The sequence below is a fragment of the Piliocolobus tephrosceles genome, chromosome 5 (genome assembly GCF_002776525.5).
Source record: "Piliocolobus tephrosceles isolate RC106 chromosome 5, ASM277652v3, whole genome shotgun sequence".
Classification (NCBI taxonomy): domain Eukaryota; kingdom Metazoa; phylum Chordata; class Mammalia; order Primates; family Cercopithecidae; genus Piliocolobus; species Piliocolobus tephrosceles.
Genome location: NC_045438.1, coordinates 56,279,626 through 56,302,132, shown reverse-complemented (window position 1 = coordinate 56,302,132; position 22,507 = coordinate 56,279,626). Strand labels below are relative to the sequence as shown.

The following is a 22,507-nucleotide window of genomic DNA, read 5'->3' as shown; positions in this document are numbered from 1 at the left end:
CAAAAAGAGGAAGTACTGTACTACTGCAGATAATAAAAACGTGAAACTTATGTCCCAAGAGGTAGCAGATAAAATATAAATAAATTCAAGAAGGAGTTAGCAAAGGTCATGCTGACAGATCTACCTTTGAGGAACATTCCTGACATTCTGTGACTGACACAAGGGAGGGAAAACATCTTTCCGCCTCCCTACCCTCCCCACCACACCCACCTTTCCCACACAACAATTGAAAAAACTGGGGCCTTTGTCAGAGGAAGAATACAAGGTCAGATAAGCCTTTTGGTCTGACTCTCTGGGTCAAGACTTGATATAATTTGTAGATAATAGAGCTGACCAGTTGCAATTTTGCTTTAAAGACATTCTTCAGTAAAGACTGCAGAATGAGTTGAAGTCTTTCTCAACATGTGCCATGAAGAAACATATGTTCTTAATCTGTGGGTTTAAAATTGTTTTAGAATTACATCAATGAGACATATCCTCAAAAGAAAAAGCAGGCCACCAACCCCAAACACGGGAGTATAAGAGCAGTGTAGGATAATACTTCTTTCTAGCTTAATGTCTTACAACAAATCTGTTGTAAAAGTTCTTTAAAAAGGAACGTTCATCTGGAGCTTAAAAATATGCATATAGGAGCTTTGGCAGAGGGTATTAGTTTCTCGCTAGAGGCAGGAGCCCCACTAAGCTGATCTGAGGATAGAGTGAAGGCAAAGGTACCCAGCACCTCCAGGAAAGGGAGGTGGAGAAAGAAATGCTCTCATTTCATTCATCAGATCAAGTTCTCAAATCAGAATTCAAATCCTCAGTTCTCAGTGCTGAATGTTAAGCCACAGAATGTTAAGATTAGAAAACCACCAAATGAACCTAAACAATTCATCCCTTAAAAAGGAGATGGATATTGTGACCAAAATTTCTTCTTTAAAGTTGGGTACCTGGGTCAGGTATGGTGGCTCATGCCTGTAATCCTAGCACTTTGGGAGGTTGAGGCAGGCGGATCACTTGAGGTCAGGAGTTTGAAACCAGCCTGGTCAACATGGTGAAACCCCAACCCTACTAAAAATACCAAAATTAAAGGGAAAAAAAAATTAGCCCGGTGTGGCAGCACATGTCTGTGATCCTAGCTACTTGGGAGGCTGAGGCAGAAGAATGGCTTGTATCCAGGAGGCGGAGGTTGCAGTGAGTTGAGATCATCCCACTGTACTTCGCCTGGGCAATAGAGCGAGACCCTGTCTCAAAAAAAAAAAAACAAAAAAAAAGGGAATTGCTCTGAGACCAGTCTAGACAGTGCTGCCTCCATCACCACGCATGGCTTAACTGACACAGAAACACAAGATGCTTTCACCTAAACAAGGCCTCTGTGTTACCCGGACAGAGTGTTCACAATGTTCGAATCCCCCATTTTCTCAGCCCTGGAAAACTGTTAAATCCTCTCAGTGCAGGAAATTGAAAAATTCGCTTCTCAGGAGATGGTTAGGCTGAGAACTGATAAGTGGTGGGGTGAGGGGAATCTGCCTGGAGCTAGGAGGATGAGGCTGGTCCTTGTGGTTTCCATAATCCTATTAAGCAGCTCCTAGCCGAACTTAATCTGGTCCTGAAGTGGATGGCTGGAAGATAATAGCTCTTGGACTTTAAGTGTCACTTAACTATATAGGTAAAACTCTAATCTCTGCGCTCAAGGGCCCATCAGTGTAATCAAACTGAGGACTCTCAGAGGAACCTGCTTCCCTGGCAGCCTGGGGTTGTAGCAAACGGTAGTTACAAAGTGCTCCTTGGAGATAGGTGCCTTATTTGGGTGGAAGCAATTTACTCTGTTCACTAGAAACTCATCCTCTCTAGACGACAGGGTTGATCTCAAGTGTTGGAGTAAAGAGGAAATCCTCCATAACTTGCCTGCCAAGGTAAAGACTCAGGTTCACCCTTGGAACAACTGTAATCAATCTCAAGACGTCCTCTGGGTAACAAAGGATGCTAAGACAGCTGCTTCTTCATTAGCCAGGAACACTAAATAGAAACCATCGTGAGTGGAACACCCATTGGCTGACTGCAGCTCAGCCCCCGCTGTGGATGGCCAATTTAGATGAATAAACGTGCTTTTGTCTAGTTGTTCCATCAATTACTAACAGAGGGATGTTAAAATCGCCAACTGTGATAGTGGATTTGTCTATTACTCCTGTAAATTCTGTCAATCTTTTGTTTTCTTTCCTTTTTTTTTTTTTTTTTTTTTGAGACAGGCTCTCACTCTGCTGCCCAGGCTGGAGTGCAGTGGCACAGTCATAGTTCACTATAGTCTCAACCTCCAGGGCTCAAGAGATCCTCCTGACCCAGCCTTCTGAATAGCTGGGACTACCGGAGCATGTTGCCACATCCAGCTAGTTTTTAGTTTTTTGTAGCAACAGAGTCTCACTATGTTGCCCAGGCTGATCTTAAACTCCTAGCCTTAAGCGATCCTCCCGCCTTCGCTTCTCAAAGTGTCGGGATTATAGATGTGAACCATGATGCCTGGCCTGTCAATATTTCTTCATGTATTTTAAGCTCTATTGCTGGACATATACAGTTTTATGACTTACATGTTCCTGGAGAATTGTCCCTTTTACCTCTGGTAATATCATCCTGAAGTCTATTTTATTGTGTATTAATATGGCCATTCCAGCGTTCTAAAGCATACTGTTTCTGTGACATAGTCCATGTTTTTTCTTTCAACTTATCTGTATTTATATTTAAAGGCAGCATATAGTTGGGCTTTTATTTCTGCAGCTAACAATTTATATCTTTAAATTGGACCATTTGGTCAATTTATATTTAATGTTAACTACTGATGTGATTGCATTTAAGTCTGCTGCTCAAATTTACTTTTAGTTTGTCCCATATGTTTTTTAAATTCTTCTGCTCCTTTCTTCCTTCTTCTGGATTAATTAAACATTATTTAGAATTCCATTCTTATTTCTCTATTGTCTTTTAGCTGTGCCTCTTTGCATTTTTTTAGAAGAGTTAATATGATATTTATTTATTTATTTATTGGAGATGGAGTTTTGCTCTTGTCGCCCAGGCTGGAGTGCAATGGCGTGATTTCAGCTCACTGCAACCTCCGCATCCCAGGTTCAAGCAATTCTCCTACCTTCAGCCTCCCAAGGAGCTGGGATTACAGGCGTGTACCACCACACCCAGCTAATTTTTGTATTATTAGTAGTAGACATGGTGTTTCAACATGTTGGTCAAGCTGGTCTTGAACTCCTGACTTCAGGTGATCCACTCGCCTCGGCCTCTCAAAGTGCTGGGATTACAGGCATGAGCCACCTCACCTGACCCTAATATGATTTTTTTTTTTTTTTTTTTTTTTTTGAGACGGAGTCTTGCTCTGTCGCCCAGGCTAGAGTGCAGTGGCCGGATCTCAGCTCACCGCAACCTCTGCCTCCTGGGTTCACGCCATTCTCCTGCCTCAGCCTCCCGAGTGGCTGGGACCACAGGCGCCCACCACCTCGCCTGGCTAATTTTTTGTATTTTTAGTAGAGACGGGGTTTCACCGTGTTAGCCAGGAGGGTCTCGATCTCCTGACCTCGTGATCCGCCCGTCTCGGCCTCCCAAAGTGCTGGGATTACAGGCTTGAGCCACCGCGCCCGGCCCCTAATATGATTTTTATAAGAACAAAAACAAATACTCTAATACCATCTGCCTCGGGATATCAAATCAATGTATTAAATGATGTAATTGGTTATCTAGAAGAGCTGAGAATTCTCCCACCGTCACTCTGCCAAGTCCTTAAAAACAGGAAAAAGCAATTCTTCTAGCTCTTCTATGATTCTATACAGGAAAAGAATTTAGAGGTTTTTCTTCAAGCAATCTTTATAAAAATCGAACTCCTGGACCTTCACAACTTGCATCCTAAAAACTCAGATTTCGGCACTTCTGTTATGTTTCCTCATGGCTCCTCCATGAATTTCCTCTGTACTCATGCAGGATTGCAATACATTCTCTGAAAATACTCTCCAAAATCAAGTGTCAGGCCTGAAGAGAACTAAACAAGTCTACGGCTTGCAAGGAGCGCCCTCTTGAGGGAGCCTTTATAAAAATGTTGAAATCCGTATGCTTTGTCTGAACTCACGGTTCCAGCATCAGGGGGTAATAAAATCAGTCAATCCAGGAGATACACTGGCTAAATTACGGATGTAAATATCTTCTTATTAGAAGCGAGTTCTAACTCCTGAAAGTCAAGATAATCTCTAGCAGTAAAAAAGCAAAAGCAAAAACAAAAAACAAAACACAGTAGTAGTACCTCACTAAATGTATTCCTTAAATATAAAGTAATGCAAAGCTACAAATACACTAACAATCAGAAAGACAATATGACTCCAGCATTCCGGTGCTCCTGTTCATTTTAGATATTGTTCCTTATCTTGAACACGGAAAGGTAAACTTCCTCCAGAGACACAGCTGGTGGGTGTGGATGTGTCACACAGTGGTCAAGAGAAAGACTCCTGATCAGAGGCACCAGAGCTTAGAGACTGATTCTGACACTTCGCAGTTTGCATGAACTTGGGGAAGGTTTTTGTTTGTTTGTTTTGAGAGTGCTGTGACACAATCATAGCTCACTGCAGCCTTGACCTCCTGGGCTCAAGTGATCCTCCCACCTCAGCCTCCCAAGTAGCTGGGACCACAGGCACACACCACTACACCAAGCTAATTTTGCAATTTTTTTGTATGGAGATGGAGGTTTCCGCCACATTGCCCAGGCTGGTCTTGAACTCCTGGGCTCCAGTGATTCACCTGCCTAAGCCTCCCAAAGTGCTGGGATTACAGGTAGAAGCCACCATGCCCAGCCTTGGGGAAGTTTTTTAATCCCTTTAAGTTTAAGCCATATGCAAAATCAGGGTGATAAGAGAATCTACTTCAGAGGGTTGTGAAGATAATTAAGTAATAAAATGCACATAGAGCCGTGAGCACAGGACCCAGTGCAGAGGGAGCCTTTGTGGGTGCTGGTGCTACTGATACTATCCATGATTATAAGACTCTAATGGGGCCAGGCACCGTGACTCACGCTTGTAATTCCAGCTCTTTGAGAGGCCAAGCCGGCAGATCAAGAGATCAGCCTGGCCAACATGGTGAACCCTTTTCTCTATCAAGAATACAAAAATTAGCTGGGCATGGGGTCGTGCACCTGTAATCCCAGCTACAGGGCTGAGGCAGGAGAATCGCTAGAACCTGGGAGGCGGAGGTTGCAGTGAGCCAAGATTGAGCCACTGCACTCCAGCCTGGGAAACAGAGCAAGACTCTGTCTCAAAAAAAAAAAAAAAAAAAAAAAGACTCTAATGAGCAGGACACCATCAAACAAAACAAAACAAAACAAAACAAAACAAAACAAATCACTAAAGCTGCTTTTTGTGTCCCTGATTATTACGCTCTTTCAACTTTAGTTTAGAAAAAAAAATACATTTTTTTCTGATTTTTTTTTAACCATCTTTCAGGACATTGTCTGCTAACTTAAAACAACAGCAGATTTAAGGTGTTGTGCATATGATACTTGAACGAGCACAGTCAGTTCAGAGGATGAGCTGATTAAGTCACTTGCCCGATTTTCACGGTTCAACCAAAGCTACCGGCACAGTTCCCACGGCCACTCTCCGCCCTAAGCTACGGTGAGGCTGCCTCTCTGACTTGATGCTGGAAATGTGGAAGGACCACATTCTGTTGAGATTGGTGACCTTGTTCCAAACTTCCCTAACTACCAGCCTCGCAGCAGAACAGAAGTCATGCTTACTCCTTTGCACCTGTAGCCTCCAAGGTAACGCTGTCCCCGAGGTAATGCTGTTGCAAACCTCTTTGGTCAGCTCTGAGTCTTCTATTTGTTTTTGTTTGTTTACTTGTTGGGCTTAGGTCTCCACCTCTGCCCAGAACACTGAAATGGCAAACAAAGCTGGGAAACTGGCAGGACAGTCTGCAAGACTTGAACAATACTGGAGAAACACGAAGGAACAAGAGGCAGAGAGGTGACTACCTCACTTTCCAACAGATGCAATGGTGCTGTTAGGAAAACACCCAAAAGGAAGTACCCACATGGGAGGATGGGGATAATGACAAGACCGGAGAAAGTCTCAGAAGCTCAAACACCACCGTGCAGTCAGGAGTTGTCTGGAAGTTCCAGCAGGGCATGGCAGAAATAACTTTGCCCAGTACCCTGTGCAATTGGGCGGGGCAGGCCCAGGGACAGCTCAGGGCCACCACTGATGCTTCTTCCCCAAGTGTGCGCTGGGGAACATCAGGTCACATGTAGCTGTAGGACAAACCCCAAGCATCCTCCTATAGCCTCGATTTTATTTAAAAATTCCTAGGCAGTGCGGTCGGAGAGTTAAGTAGTTTGATAGAGTACAAATCATGACTTGTATATGAAAACAAATCTATATGCAGGAATAAAGGGTAAAGTTCACACATAGTTTTATGGCCACACAGGAGTTCGTGATAAAACAAGCTATTTCATGCTTTTGGCAAATCTCTGCTGTGCCCCTGGCCCGGAGGGCAGGGGATTTATTTTTCTCCTTTGCCTATAAGAGTAACTGGGCGAGGGCCGGGTGCAGTGGCTCACGCCCAGTGACTCACGCCCATAATCCCAACACTTTGAGAAGTCAAGGTGGGAGGATCACTTGGGGCCAGGAGTTCGAGAGTAGCTGGGCAACATAGGGAGACCCTGTATCTACAAAAAATTTAAAAATTTAAAAATTTTAAAACTTAGCCAGGCATGGTGGCATGCACCTGTGGTCCTGGCTGCCATGAGCTCAGGACTGCCTGAGTTTGAAGCTGCAGTAAGCTATAACCGAGCCACTGCACTCCAGCCTGGGTGACAGAGTGAGACCCTGTCTCAAAAAAGAAAGAGAAGAGGAGAAGAAAAAGTACCTGGGTGGGGGAAAAAGTCAGAACTGCTGCTCAAAAACATCAGCAAGCCCCCCATCTTAGAAGTGTGGTTTTGTGAAACCTCTTTGAGGCTTACCTATTGACCACTCCAAGTGCTTCTGTAACCCGAACCCAGTTCAACTGATTAACCATTCCAGGTGTAACATTAACCACGTTACAGTGATGCAGAACCAGAATTGCCCGGGCATGGGCAAAGGGAAAAGCTTTAACCCCCTGACTGTTCCCACCACAAGCCTGCCAGACCCGCTGCCATGGCATCACCTGGGACTAGTTAGAAAGGCCACAAAGGCTCGCGCCACCCCAGATAGGGGAACAGACTTGAGCACTGTTTGCTGTCCCCTGGCCAGTCAGTTCACAATACACTTTTATCTTTTCTTATCATCTGGTACCATCGCATTGGCTTCCGTGCAAGAAGCAAGCTCTGTGCTGGGTAACACTTCTGACCCAGAAGTCTTCACCTACATAGCAAGGATGCTTGGGGGACGTGTAGAAGCTTCCAAAGAGTACCAGATGTTGTCCCATGTGGGGAATCCAGACTTCCGCCATGTCCTTGCTACAGAGCAGGCCACCAATCCCTCTACTGAGAGCGGCTCAGCCGGCTTTAAAGGTGAGCCAACTTGGAGGCACAGCGGGCTTACAGGGTAGAGCAGAGCAGTGTGCTGGTGACCAGCTGGACTTCTCTCTCCTGCTGAGGCTGAACTACAGCAGGAGACTGCATCATCCCACCTTCCTCTTGGGACCTGGGAAGGCCTGGGAAGATCCCAGAGGTGAAAACAGAAGCTATGCATAGCATTTCCCAGTGGTTTCACCACGACACCTTTTCAGATCTTGATCGGCCCTGGATAGGAAACTTAAAAGGGAAGGTGATAAGCCAGAAGCTTTTAAAATTAGGAATGTGTTACTCAAAGCCCCCCTTGGCTTTTGTATCACAGCTACCTTGAGGCGTTTTCATTAGGATTGCTCGTGAGGCTTGTGGAAATGCTGTCTGTGGCCTCCTGAGGAAAGGAAGGGTATGCGTGTGTGTGTGTGTGTGTGTGTGTGTGTGTCTGTGTATCTGTGTGTGTGTGTGAGAGAGAGAAGAGATAGTCTGAGGTTCAAAAGCACTGGCAGGAAATATCAAGTTCTATTTTTAAAAAATTAACTTTCAATAATTACAGCTGACATCCTATGAAATAGGTAAATATAATTATCCCTTTTCTGATCAGAAAACTGGCACTGCAGAGTTCTTTTTCTTTTCTTTTCTTTTCTTTTCCTTTCTTTCTTTTTTTTTTTTTTTTTTTGAGACAGAGTCCCACTATGTTGCCCAGGCTGGAGTGCAATAGCATGATCTCAGCTCACTGCAACCTCCACTCCCAGGTTCCAGCGATTCTCCTGCCTCAGCCTCCTGAGGAGCTGGGATTACAGGTATACGCCACTACCCCCGGCTAATTTTTGTATTTTTAGTAGAGACGGGGTTTCACCATGTTGGCCAGGCTGGTCTCAAACTCCTGACCTCAGGTGATCCATCTGCCTCGGCCTCCCAAAGTGCTGGGATTATATGCATGAGCCACCGCCCCCAGTCTCAGATTTCTAATATTAGTGCTCTTCCCCACGATAAAGTGTCTGACTCCATAGAGCTCATCTGGGTCCGACTCCAATTTAAAGTCAGTAGAAATCTATTTTGAGAGCAAAGATTTTAGATCAAGGTCCTCTTTCAACTTACAAGTTTTAAAAAGAAAATGCTTTTAAATTGCATGTGTATTCTGATACAGGAATAATTGGAATGACAGAAAACCTTATGGCCTCGGCAGGTCACATTGTGTGCTGTGTTGTCACTGTCCTGTGTCTGAGAGGCCGGGGGAGCTGAGCAAAGGGAGGGGGAACGGGGATCAAACAGGACGGGAAACAGCAGATGCCCCTGGGGAAGGAATCTTCTAGAGAAAATCTCCTCCATGGGAAAGAGCTTAACAGTGTGAGGGGAACTGCTCCCTGGCTTGCTAATGCTGAGGACAGCAAGACCCAGCCCCCTACTGTGCTCAATGCTGCTGGAGCAGCTGCAGACGAGAGTCAGATCCAGAAGCTTCCAGCCTGTGCCTCCAGCCTGGAGAACACATGTGCCTCCCAGCGCAGAGGGATGCCTAGGCCCCACTGCAGGTGCTCAGGGAGGGAAACCCCACTCCATCCTGACCCGCTTTCTAGTTTTCCCTTGGTGATCCTCAGAGGACACACAGCACTTATCAGAGAGACCCAGGTTGCCTGGCATGCCTCACCCTGTCCTTTCCTATTCTGTCTATTCCATCCTGGCTCTTATCAGGAGTCTGGCCCTTTCCTAACAGAAGAGCAGCTACCATGTATTGAGTCATCACCATGCTCCTTAGCACTGTGCTGAGGGCTTTATCTAACAAACCTCATTGGATTAATTCTTGGCAGAGCTTCCACCTCTGTGTTTCCCTACATCACCCCTGCCCAGTGCATCCAAAGGATACCATGTGCTCATCCCCCTGGCTCTTCAAGACCCCCCAGATGACCACCACAGGGCCCCTTTGCTTTGATGAATGCTTCCTTGTCTCCGAAAACGGCACCATGCCCAGCCCGTAGGAAATCGGGGAGTCATCTTTGACTCTTCCCTCCTCGCAGCCTCCATACCTGGCCCTCCAGGAAGTCCTATTGAGGCTAAAGACATCATTCTCTCTCTTAAAATTCCTCAGGCCTTCAGCCTCTTGTTTGTTTTCATCATTGCACTTATTAAAACTTGAAATTATTTTATCATTCTGTTTTTTTTTTTTGAGACAGTTCAAGTTTCACTCTTGTCATCCAGGCAGGAGTACAATGGCACAATCTCGGCTCACTGCCTGACTCCACCTCCCAGGTTCGAGTGATTCTCCTGCCTCAGCCCCCAGAGTAGCTGGGGTTACAGGCACCTGCCACTACACCGAGTGAATTTTTGTATTTTTGTAGAGACAGGGGTTTCACCATGTTGGCCAGGCTGGTCTCAACCTCCTGACCTCAGGTGATCCACCTGCCTTGGCCTCCCAAAGTGCTGGGATTACAGGCGTGAGCCACTGTGCCCAGCCAATCATTCTTGTTTTTTTTTTTTTTTTTTTTTTTTTTTTTTTTTGAGACAGGGTCTTGCTCTGTGGCCCAGGCTAGAGTGCAGTGGTACAATCTAGGTTCACTGCAATGTCCACTTCCTAGGCTCTGATGATCCTCCTGCCTCAGCCTCCTGAGTAGCTGGGATTACAGGCATGCACTACCACACTCAGCTAATTTTTTAAAACAAATTTTCATAGAGACAAGGTTTTGCTATGTTGCTCATGCTAGTCTTGAAGTCCTGAACTCAAGCAATCTACCTGCCATGGCCTCCCAAAGTGCCGAGATTATAGGCATAAGCCACTGTGCCTGGCCCCATTTTATCCATTTCTTGGTCACTTTTCCTATTAGAATATACAAGACATGCATGTTGCTCATGCATTAGAACATATGTCCCATGAGTAACAGTCTGTGCTTGTTCGTGATCTATATTCCAGTGCCTCGTCAATATTTGTTGAAGGTTGAATAAATGACCCACCTGGTACTCAGATTTTGTTCTGTCCTCTCTTCCCACTCCACCTCATCAACTCTCAGCTCTTCAGCTCTCTTGGTTTTAGTGGAAACACTCCCACCAATGGCCTTCCTACCAGTGGAGAGATCAGACATCCTACAGAGACCTTTGGTCTGGTCCCCAGTTCCCCAACACCTCCCTGAGAACTGCAGCACCTGGAACCCGAGGTGGAATTCCTGGGCTACATTTTTGTCTAGTCGATGCAGCCCAAGAATGAGAAAGGGCATCTGAGATTCCCTGGGTTTGACCATTTTTTATCAACAACTCATTCGTCATTTCCTCTTCCAGACTGCCCAGATATCTGGCCTCTCAGAAGAGCAAGTGGGTTAGTCTTGGCTGGGAACTTCCTCCAGCACGTGAAGGCCTTCCCGCTTTACCCAGCTCCTGGCCTATTCTGGCTCTGAGCCTTGGCTGCTCACACCTCCAGCTGTTGACCTGTCCTTCCCTCAGGTTGTGCCTGGGTGATCCCAGGCTGGAAGGTCCATAGGTGCACAGACATGGGGCTCAGCTCCAGTCCCCCAGCTTCCACTAGCTGAGACACAGGACAAGTTACTCTCCCTTTCTAAATCCCACCAGCCTATGAGAGAGAACCCTCCCAGACCTGTTTTAAGGAGTAAGTGAGGAAACATATCTAAAATGCTATTAATATATAAAAGGAATGAGCTATTCTTTTGTGTGTTTGTGCCACTAGCTGAGTTTGTGTGAGGAGGGGGTGAGACACGGTGCCTTCTCTCACAGAAGAAGCCCCAGTCCTGGTGCCCTCCATCCTGAGCCTACTTTTGTAGAAGGCTGGTCTCTGTTGAGGTCAGTTACCCCAAAGTGGCCCACATCCCCCACTCGCCAGTTACTTTCCCCATTCTCTTCCCTGGTGGGGAGGGGATGAGGAATTGTTTCAGGGACCAATCATCGGCACTTAACCGAAGAACTTCCATTCTGTTTTTGTGGGCACATTTTAAAAATGAGTCAAGGCCATTTGCATTTTTATTAAGGTCTTCTGAGGGATCGGCCAGCTCCCTGAGCCAGGGACCCTGTGAATTTCATGAGTAAGTCATGCTTGCCATACCCAGACTGTTGATAAGGACAGAGAGGAAGGCTGGTCCTGGGGTTTGGGTGAGTGACGTTGTGAGCAGATGACTTCCATAAAAATAAAAATTGAATTGAATTCCATTAAATTAGCATGCATCTTTCTTCAGATCTGATGTGGTAACTGCACCATCTTTCCCACACAAGCATGTGGATTCTCTAAAGATGATGGAAATCCCAAACTAAAGTCATCAGGAAGCAAGCGCGGGTAGCACAGCCCATGCGAAGGAGGAGCTGCGGACACAGTGGATCTGATTACTCCCAGGTGTGTGGCCCAGGACCCTCTATTTCCCCTTCTCTCGTCCCAGTTTCCACTTTCCAAACATTTCTCTGCACTAGGATGAGTAGATACAAGAGGAAAATGTGACATGTAAATCAGTAAAAAAAAAAAAAAAAATTATATTGACTCAAGGCAAGCTTTTCAGCATCCTCTAAGGATTCGAAATCCCTGTGTCCTCTCTGGGTCCCTAATATACAAGGAGGCTTCGTCCTGTGAAAGGAAAGGAAAAACCAGGGCTTCTTGAGGGTAAGAAGAGCTCCCTAGATGCAAACTGCTGCCAGGTGCCTCCTGACGGCCATGCTGAGAAAAGGAAGCCCACTGCAGAAACGGCAAGAAAGTGCAGAACGCTGCCTTTGTGCCACGCTTCGTGCAAACATGCCAATGGCTGGGTCTAAAATGGGCATTCGTTCCCTCACCATCAGTCCAAGACTTGTCACAGTCCTGGTAACGAATGCCTGAAATGGATCTGGCTTGAATGCCACCTTTTCACTGGCATTATCCTGAGACAGTCAGGCAGTGGCTTGCAGTCCCTCAGGTTCCCTGCAGGCTGTCCTCGACAGGCACCCTGGGCCTCCTGTCTGGGAACTGAGGGTCCCCTCCCCACCGTGCTTCAAGCCAGATGTCCTTGTAATGCTAGGAAGCTTCTGTCCCCTTAAGGCCAATCTTCTCTGGGGCTTTTAAAAATCATAACAAGGTACTTGGAGTTCCCACACCACTTTCCATCTCAGCATCTGAAAGTTCCTTGCATGTGGCTCACGCCTGTAATCCCAGCACTTTGGGAGGCTGAGGCAGGAGGATGGCTTGGGCCCAATAGTTCAAGGCCAATCTGGGCAACAAAGGGAGACTCTGTCTCTACAAAAAGTAAAAAAATTAGCGGGTCATGGTGGTGCACACCTTTAGTCCCTGTTGCTTGGGAGGCTGAGGTGGGAGGACTGCTCGAGGCCAGGAGGTCGAGGCTACAGTGAGCTGTGTTTGCGCCACTGCACTCCAGCCTGGGCAACAGAGTGAGACCCTGTCTCAAAAAAAAAAAAAAAAAAAATTAAAAAATTTTTTTCAAAAATTCCTTGTAAGTGGAAATTATTAAAACCAAGCCTCAGTAACTTAATTAACCCTGGTTGTCATTTAGGAGGAGGCAGTTTGTCACTCGCCTCTGTGATTCTGTCACAAGGTGTATTTTGGTTAAACATAAGGCCCAGCTAATTATTTTGTATTTTTTGTAGAGATGAGGTCTCGCTTTTCACCCAAGTTGGTCTCAAACTCCTGGCTTCAAGCAATCCCCCTGACTCGGGAGACTGAGGCAAGACGGTTGCTTGAGCCCAGGAGGTGAAGGCTACAGTGAGCTGTGATTGCACCACTGCACTCAGGTCCATGCAACAGAGTGAGACCCTGTCTCAAAATATAGACATATATTAGGGACCACTATATATGTGCCTATACCAAGCACATTTTACCTCTGAAATTCAAAACTACTATAATAAAAGGGCTGTTACTGATCCTTCCTTTAAAAATTTTTTACTTCATTTTTATTTTCTTGTTTTTCAACTTTTTAATTTGAGACAGGGTTTCACTCTGTCACCCAGGCTGGAGTGTAGTGGCACAATCATGGCTCACCACAGCCTCAACCTCCTAGGCTCAGGATCCCCCAACTTCAGCCTCCTGAGTAGCTAGAACTACAGGCGTCTACCACCACACCTGACTAATTTCTGCATTTTTTATACTGGCGGGGTTTTGACATATTGCCCAGGCAGGTCTTGAACTCCTGGGCTCAAGTGATCCGCTCACCTCGGCCTCCCAAAGTGCGAGGATTACAGGCATGAGCCACCATGCCTGGCCCTTACTTCTTTTTAATGCGACTCTCATTATTGCAAAAATGGAATTTGAAACAATCATTAAAAAACATTAGGGAAGCCAGGCATGGTGACTCACGCCTGTAATCCCAGCACTTTGGAAGGCCAAGGGCAGGTGGATCACTTGAGGTCAGGAGTTCGAGACCAGCCTGGCCAACATGGTGAAACCCTGTCTCTACTAAAAAAATTCAAATTCAAAATTAGCCAGGCGTTGTGGCCCCCGCTGGTAGTCCCAGCTACTCAGGAGACTAAGGCACAAGAATCGCTTGAACCCAGGAAGCAGAGGTTGCAGTGAGCTGAGATCACGACACCACACTCTAGCCTGGGTGACAAGAGCGAAACTCTGCCTCAAAAAAAAAAAAAAAACTTTAAGGAAATATTAAATAAAAAGCAATTCATTTCCTGACACTTTAATAAGACATTTTCCTCTATTGGAAAACTTTCTCTACTTTGTCTCTTCTCCAGATGAATTTTAGTCAATAATTCACTTCTCCATCAAATGCTTCTCTATCCCTTACCATGTGTAAAGAGCACTGCACGGAACACAAAGATCAAACTCATCTTTTGTCCCTACGAGTATCACAGTCGTGGACTCTCCAGTGGCCATAGATGGACTGCAGGAGGTGAGTGAGTTCTGAACACAACCCAAGAGCTGGACACACCTTTGGGTCACACCCTCACTGCACTGTTCCCGCTGCCGCTGCACTGACTATTGACATTTACTGAAGATGCCTTTTGTCACAGGCAATGAGCTGAGACTTCAAACGTATCCATCTGATATAATTCTCCCAACAAGGCTGTGAGGGAGGCATTATCATTCTCTTCATTTTAGAGATGTGTAAAGAATTAAAATAACATGTGAGCCGGGCACGGTGGTTCACGCCTGTAATCTCACCATCTAGGGAGGCTGAGGCGGGCAGGTCATCTGAACTCAGGACTTTGAGACCAGCCTGGGCAACGCTGTGAGACCCCATCTCAACTAAAAATACAAAAATTAGCTGGGCATGGTGGTGGGTGCCTGTGGTCCCAGCTACTTGGGACTCTGAGGCACAGAATCGCTTGAACCTGGGAGGCGGGGGTTGCAGTGAGCCGAGATGGTACCACTGCACTCTGGCCTGGGCAACAGAGCCAGACTCCATCTGAAAAAAATAAAATAAAATAAAATAACATGTCATGGTCACAGAGCTCGTGATGGGAGAGGTGGATGTGAGACACAGTTTCATGTGGTGACTCCAAAGCCAGTCCTCTTCCTGCTTACAGACACCCACATAGTACCAGCCCTCCCAGCAATGCATGGAACTCACAATAGTGCTGCTCCCACCAACTCAGCACAGCCTCCTTGCAAAGCTGAATTCTAAGTGGTCTTTAAAATGTTCCTGGGGCCAGGCGCGGTGGCTCATGCATGTAATTGCAGCACTTTGGGAGGTCGGGGGGGGGGGGCGGATCACCTGAGGTCAGGAGTTCGAGACCAGCCTGACCAACGTGGTGAAACCCCATCTCTACTGAAAATACAAAAAAATTAGCCAGGCATGGTGGTGGGGGCGTGGTGGTGGATGCCTGTAATTCCAACTACTCAGGAGGCTGAGGCAGGAGAATTGCTTGAACGTGGGAGGCGGAGGTTGCAGTGAGCTGAGATCGTGCCATTGCACTCCAGCCTGGCCAACAAGAGTGAAACTCTGTCTCAAAAAACAAAAACAAAACAAAACCCACAAATGTTCTTGGGCCAATGAGGAAGAAAACCAGTATACCATAAACCACTGAAACTGACCCAGTCGTGCCAAACAGCCGACTGAACTCATACACCCTTTCATTTTTTCAGTGATCAACCATGGCTTCCTTCCTATATCCTTCTGAACTTGATGCAAACAGACCTCCTCAGTGAGGTCTTCCCTCACCATCACATATAAAATATTAGCCATGGCACCCCCACTGCTGTCCATTTCATCCTCCCTGCCCAGCTCTGTTCTTTATGGCACTCACGTTCAACCAAAATATTACATGAATGTCACTGTCCTTCTCTTCCCACAAGATGAAAACCCTATGAAAGTAGAGGCTTTGTTTTGTACATTGCTGTATTTCTGGTGCTAGACAGTCTCTGGCACAAATTAGATATGATCTATTAAAAAAAAAGGATACATTTTAAATGAACACAATTAAAACACCACGGATCCCAAAAATGTTGTAGAGCTCAGGGTTTAGTAGAGTCCTGAGGATGGTTGTAAACTTCCTTCATTCTGCCAAAACTTTACGTACCTCTTGAGCCTACATGAAAATTACAGTACAGAGGCCGGGCGCGGTGGCTCAAGCCTGTAATCCCAGCACTTTGGGAGGCCGAGACGGGCGGATCACGAGGTCAGGAGATCGAGACCATCCTGGCTAACACGGTGAAACCCCCTCTCTACTAAAAACACAAAAACTAGCCAGGTGAGGTGGCGGGCGCCTGTAGTCCCAGCTACTCCGGAGGCTGAGGCAGGAGAATGGCATAAACCCGGGAGGCAGAGCTTGCAGTGAGCTGAGATCCGGCCACTGCACTCCAGTCCGGGCGACAGAGCGAGACTCCGCCTCAAAAAAAAAAAAAAAAAAAAAAAAAAAAAGAAAAGAAAATTACAGTACAGAAAGAAACAGGACATACAAACTATCTTTGTTATTTTTTAGGCCTTTGCCTACTTTGCACTTACGGGGTTTTTTTTGTTGTTGATTTTTTTTTTGAGACGGATTTTTGCTCTTGTTGCCCAGGCTGAAGTGCAATGGCGCAATCTCGGCTCACCGCAACCTCCGCCTCTGGGGTTCAAGCGATCCTCCTGCCTCAGCCTCCCGAGTAGCTGGGATTACAGGTATGTGCCACCCACGCCTGGCTAATTTTGTATTTTCAGTAGAGATGGGGTTTCTCTATGTTGGTCAGGCTGGTCTTGAACTCCTGACCTCAGGTGATCTGCCTGCCTCGGCCTCCCAAAGTGCTGGGATTACAAGCATGAGCAACCACACCCAGACTGCACTTGTGGTTTAAATTCCTTTATGTCTGTCCAGATTCCTGTTAGGCCCCAAAATCCTGACGTTTCACTGTAGGTTAAAATAATGAGAATTTCCAAACAGCAACAGAAGTTTGCTAAAGAAAAATGGAAACCTCATTTGGTAGCATGCCAGCACCGTCTGCTTGGGGCTGTGATTATCCAGTGAATTAGTTGAACCTGTGGCTTAAACAGTCCCTTGCCACAGTTAAACCTTAAGACTTGCTATAAAACTGGGGGAGTAGAGGTTGGGGAAAACTGTGGTCACCTGAGTTCTAGTCCTGTTTTGCTTCTAACTGCCCACGTGGCTTTAAACAGTTCCTTTGACTGTTTCCTTATTCATAAACTCGATTCTTTGGTATTGGAGGGCTAGCAAGCTCTTATGGAATCAGACAAGAAGCCATGGCCCTCATCAAAGAAAACGTTAAATATGTTGAAGGTGTTTCCTATAATCTCAGAGTGTTCACTGTTAAGAACTCCTGGGCTCAGCTGATGATCTGAGTTTCTTTCAGCTCTGACATTCTCTCTCTCTCTAATACACCACCAACCTCCCCTTATTATGCCACCATAAGAGACCACTCACCAAGAACAAAATGAGATAGACTTTCTACCCTTCCCCAAGTCTGAGTATAGGAGTCACATTCACCCCAGTGACGTGTGATCAGCCATGTACCCACCAAACTCATGAAATCAATCAGCCCTTGCCAAAGAGTCCACTTCCCAATACTCCTCGGATTTATCTACCAGGCAGATCCTGTTCACAAAGCCCTGGGCAGACCCACCCAACTCTGGAAAAACAGATGAACACAATAGCCTTATCTCTGAGTATAAGGTGGTAACATTCTTTCCAACAAGCTAGAAATAGATGAACAATTCAATTGTCTCGGGGAAAGAAACCACATCCCATGTGACAGTGAGCCTGGCTGTCACCTACTTGTTTTCGTTTCCATTAAACTGACCTCACTTAATCATCCGCAGTGTTTCCTTGCCTTTATTTTACCTTAGGGATGCATGATGGCTATCATTTCCCGAGTGCCCAGCCTGTGCCAAACCCATTACATGTGGTATTACTAATCACCTCATGTAAACATGGTTTTCATTATGCAGATGGGAAAACTGCCGGCACAACTGTCTTTATCACACAGAGAAACCAAGGCTGGGCGGGGTTAGATGACTTGCTCCAAATCACACAACCCACAGGAGGCCCAGGACTTCGAAACCTTTCCTTTCTTCCCTGTAGCCCAGGGATTCCCAAACTTGTCTGCATATTAGAATCCACCTGGAGAGCCTCTAAAACTCCCAATGCCCAGGGCACACTCTAGCAGTCATAATCTTTGCGGAAGGGACACAGGATTCAGGATTGTTGAAGCTTCCCAGGTGATTCTAATATGCAGACACGTTTGGGACCAACCCTGGAAGCCATGGCAAGCATCTTCAGCGACACACATTTACCAAATAATCCAAGTGGAAACCAAGGGCAAGGAATAAAAAAGAAGCAAACTGAAGCTAAGGAACTGAGGAGACACACCTGAGTGAAGGAATGTGCTTTCTTTACGGGTGATGGAAGGAATTTGGTAAGAGAAGAAACTTCCTTGATGTAAGCACAGACAAATCCAGTGGGATGCCGGTGTTTAGTGACTGTTTAAGGGATGAGCTAAAATACACTAACCACATCTGTTCTATTAAGTGGGTTTCCTTTTTGCTCTGTCCTTGGGAGGAGAGTGACTGTCGTTAATGTCCATTTATGTTACAAGCTGGTGCTTTATGAACTGAGCTCTGTGCCTGGTGCTGCTGCGGCCCCCAGTCCAGCATGGTGAACCCCATAGGCATTAACCCAGACCCGGAGCACCTCAAGGTCCTGGTGGCCTTTGCAACAGCAAAGACTGTTAGGATTATATCCAGTAAAGCATTTATGTTAGTGCATTTAAAAAATGTATTGAAATTCCTGAAAAACTGGAGCCCCAACTCCAGTTTTTCAGGAATTGGAAAAACCTTAAGCCCCAACTATGCTAGAAAATAGTCTGTTGCTGTAATATCTTGGGGATCCTCAGCTCGAAGGTTTTGATGGTCTGGCTGAGCATACTGAGGAATTATTACGTTTACTTGGAATGTAAGTAGGATTTTAGTTGAATAGAAGGAACATTATTGCTTGTGTCTTGGCTGAAGTCAAAGAAACAATGATTAGCAAATGATTTGGGGGTGGTCATGCTTGTACTTATTCAAGTTAATAATCTGCTTTAAACAACATGTATTCTCTACAGTCTTCACATCTGGACAGAGATGTCTGGATTTCCAAAGGAAACCTATATATCATAAGTCTTACATTCCATTTAGTTAAATTCCTGTACTTAGATCTGATGTATCCTTCTGCCTCAGAAAAAGATAGCAGCTAATGCTGAATTAAATCCACAATTCTCCGATTATCTATTGGCTTTAGTTTCTCCTTTTGTATTTAATGATAACATCTTTCTAAGTCAGATACAACTAGACTGAAAACATTCAATCAACCCTACTTCTATGCAACTGTTCATTGTGATGGGGATCAGGGAAAACTAACCTTATTTCTGTGTACTGCTAAGATGGCCCCAGGAAAATCAAACCAAGTTCAGAAAAGAATAACTTTCTTTCTATCCTACTCTCTTGCCATAGTCTCTCCTTATTCCATGAAATACACATTTTTTTTTTTTTTAATAAGAGAGATCTCTTGAGAAACTCTGAATTCTTTTGGTTTGATATAAATAGTTTCTTGTGTTCTGTAATTTTCCAAACGTTGTAAAGCCAAAGTCCTTGTGTTTGAAAGCATTTTGAGTTCCCCCACCCTGTTTACAGGTGAAACGGGTCACTTCTCATGTTGAATTCAATGACAGCATTCATGGATGGTGGGACCTGTATCCTTGCTAGAGTTTCAGGGTTTAGAAAAGAGGCGTTCACTAGTATAAGTCAATATAATCTCTTGGTTCTCCAATCCAAATAAAACTACAAATGTGTTACTGGCTAGGAAACAGCAAAAGACTAAACAGTAAGAACTGTTTTCTTTTTTACGATAGTGGCAAGTTGAGCTAATAAAGAACAAGTCATTTTTAGGGAAACTACTGATTTGCATCTGCCTCTGTGAGCTTCCTTTGCATTCCTCTTGTGCTTAAGCTGCAATACACACCCGTATTCCCATTGAACATGCACGTTCTACTGACATGCTCAAGCATAATTTTAATGCATTGTTCCATTTCTGATCTCAAGCACCGCACTGTGTATTTAGTAAGCACTAGATACATACGTGTTGGATGAATGAAGGAATATTGGTATTTGGAGACAAATTTGCAAGATTCTAATAATAAAACAAGCACAGGACCTGGAGTCAGTGTGAAGAAGGTGGGGCTTCGGTTGTGGCCACACCTGCCGTACATGAGGTGAGAACCTGGGAATCCCTTTCTGGGGCACTGGAGCCCCAGCTCTTGTTGCAGAACCAAGAGCTGGCCTCTTGGTCCCTGCGCTCTCCTGGCAGTCCCTAGCCAGGCCTCACCTTTGAGAGTTTTGCTTTTTTGTGGCCTAAGAGGATTTTAGTTACTCTGCTTATGGCCTTCAGTCCCATGCTATGTGTACTTGTGAGTGCACTCACATCACACAGGATAAAGAAAGCCCTTGGGCTGAGTGCGGTGGTTCATGTCTGTAATCCCAGCACTTTGGGAGGCCAAGGCGGGTGGACCACCTGCGGTCAGGAGTTCAAGACCAGCCTGGCCAACATGGTGAAACTCCATCTCTACTAAAAATACAAAAATTAGCCAGGCATGGTGGCAGGTGCCTGTAATCCCAGCTACTTGGGAGGCTGAGGCAGGAGAATTGTTTGAACCTGGGAGGTGGAGGTTGCAGTGAGCCGAGATCATGCCATTGCACTCCAGCCTGGGCCACAGAGTGAGACTCCATCTAAAGGTAAAAAAACAAAAAACAAAAAAAGAAAACCCTCTAGCGCATGGACATTTCTACACTCACATTACACAGGGAAAAGAAAGCCCGCAATTGCATGGACATTTCCGGCAAAAGTTACTTCCTTTTCCCCGTTAGCTTTTTCCTTTTCTGTTGTAATGAAAGGGTGGGAATGAAGCTGTAAGAAGCAGGGAGGTCCCCCTTGCATTTCTGACTGCTGTGGCTCTTGGCCTGTGTGACACCGTGTGCAAACTTCTAAGTATCAGTCTAAGTATCAGTGCAACTCTCCACACAAGGTCCCTTGAGATACAAGATAACATTTGCCACAGTCTTCATAAAGCTTTGCAAAACATCTTTGCAACAGCAATTGCTTCCACTCAGTAATATTCTTCCCATCCCATGATCAAGCAGACAAAATTAAAAAGAGGCATATTCGGGCTTTTTCCCAGTTGTACAAGCTGGGAGTCACGGCCATCTGAAAGCCACATTTATTTCTAGCACTATGGATCCTTTAGTGGATTTTAAAATTTGCATTAATTTTATGAATGATATCGTTTTAGAAAATATACCTGAATACAGTGCTTGAACTTGTAGTTTTAAAAGTCTGGACTAAAAATGCATGTATATTTTTTCTAGTTTACAATCTTCTTTCCTAAGTCATCTACAATAATAGGCAATTGATTTGTATCTTATAGGATTGAGAAATGATTTAGTTTTGTAATAATATAAGAATGGATGAAAATGAGCATCATTTTATTTCCTTATAGCTCACAGATAGAATATATTTCTATGATATTAAAAAAATTAAAAAAGTTTTTGAAAGAGATGTGTGCCTCAGAAGAAATAAAAGGAGTAAATATAATATTTTTCACAGATACTAAAAGGTACAGAAAACATCTATAGAACTGTAACTATGAGCCAGTCTACACACTGCGCCAGTCTACACACTGCGCCAAGCTGCCTCTCTCTGTAACCTTTAAAGAGTCCTCCAAGAGAAAGCCCAGTTATAAAAATGATTGGATTTGATGCCACCACCAATGTCTGGAATGTTCTTCAATTTTCATACATAGATGCAGAAATAGTGGATTTGGGGAAATCATTAATAATGAATGAAAGGAGGCATTCTTCTAAAGCATCAAACTTCATGACTTTCTTAACTGCTTATACTTTAAAATCATTTAAAACACAAATTACTCTGGATAAAAGTAATCATCTATGGGTAATTCCTTTGTGGAGGCCATTCTGAAATAGTTTTTCCCCCTCTATGAGGAATTTATTAACCACAAAGAAATTGCCTAAGACCACCCATCTCATTTGAATGAGATCTCTGTATTGGAATTCAAGTGAGAGGCCAGCATTTACTTACGAAGCCAAACAACCCCCATGGGGGATTCTTTCTAATTATTCAAATACCAAAGAGCTTCAGTTTGTCAAAGTCACTTAATACTGTTTTAAAAACCAGCTCGAAATGCTTCGAGTCCCTGGAGAACCGTGACTTTTGAAAGCTTTCCTTTGCCATGGACTGAAGCAGGGATGGAGTGCGGACTGTTCAATATTCATGGCGATTCACACAGGGAGCCTGTCCAGATGCTCAGGTCGAGGGGAGCAGGAGCTTCTGAAAAGGGAATTCATCCAGGGAACAAAAGCATCAACCTCTGCCCCTATTATGCCGCCGTGGGATTTTAAAAAGATTATACTCTTCCAACAGATGGGCCTTCGTGTGCACCTGATCATTGGAAAAGCACCTCCAGCTAAGTGCTGACTGCATATGCACCCAGTGCTGAAGGAACGATCCTCTTTTAACTTCATTTGCTATTCTGTTTCTCCTCTCACCCTATCCACCGAAAAGAACCTCAGAAACTTCTATTTTTTTTCCCCATTTAATTTCCCA

At 45.0% G+C, this 22,507-nt stretch overlaps 1 protein-coding gene across 1 annotated transcript in view; it reads right to left on the bottom strand.

Moving 5' to 3' along the window:
• The window catches only part of TIAM2 (TIAM Rac1 associated GEF 2), a 541,563-nt gene that overhangs the window by 342,195 nt on the left and 176,861 nt on the right, over window positions 1-22,507 (bottom strand). The gene's annotated exons all lie outside the window — the stretch shown is intronic.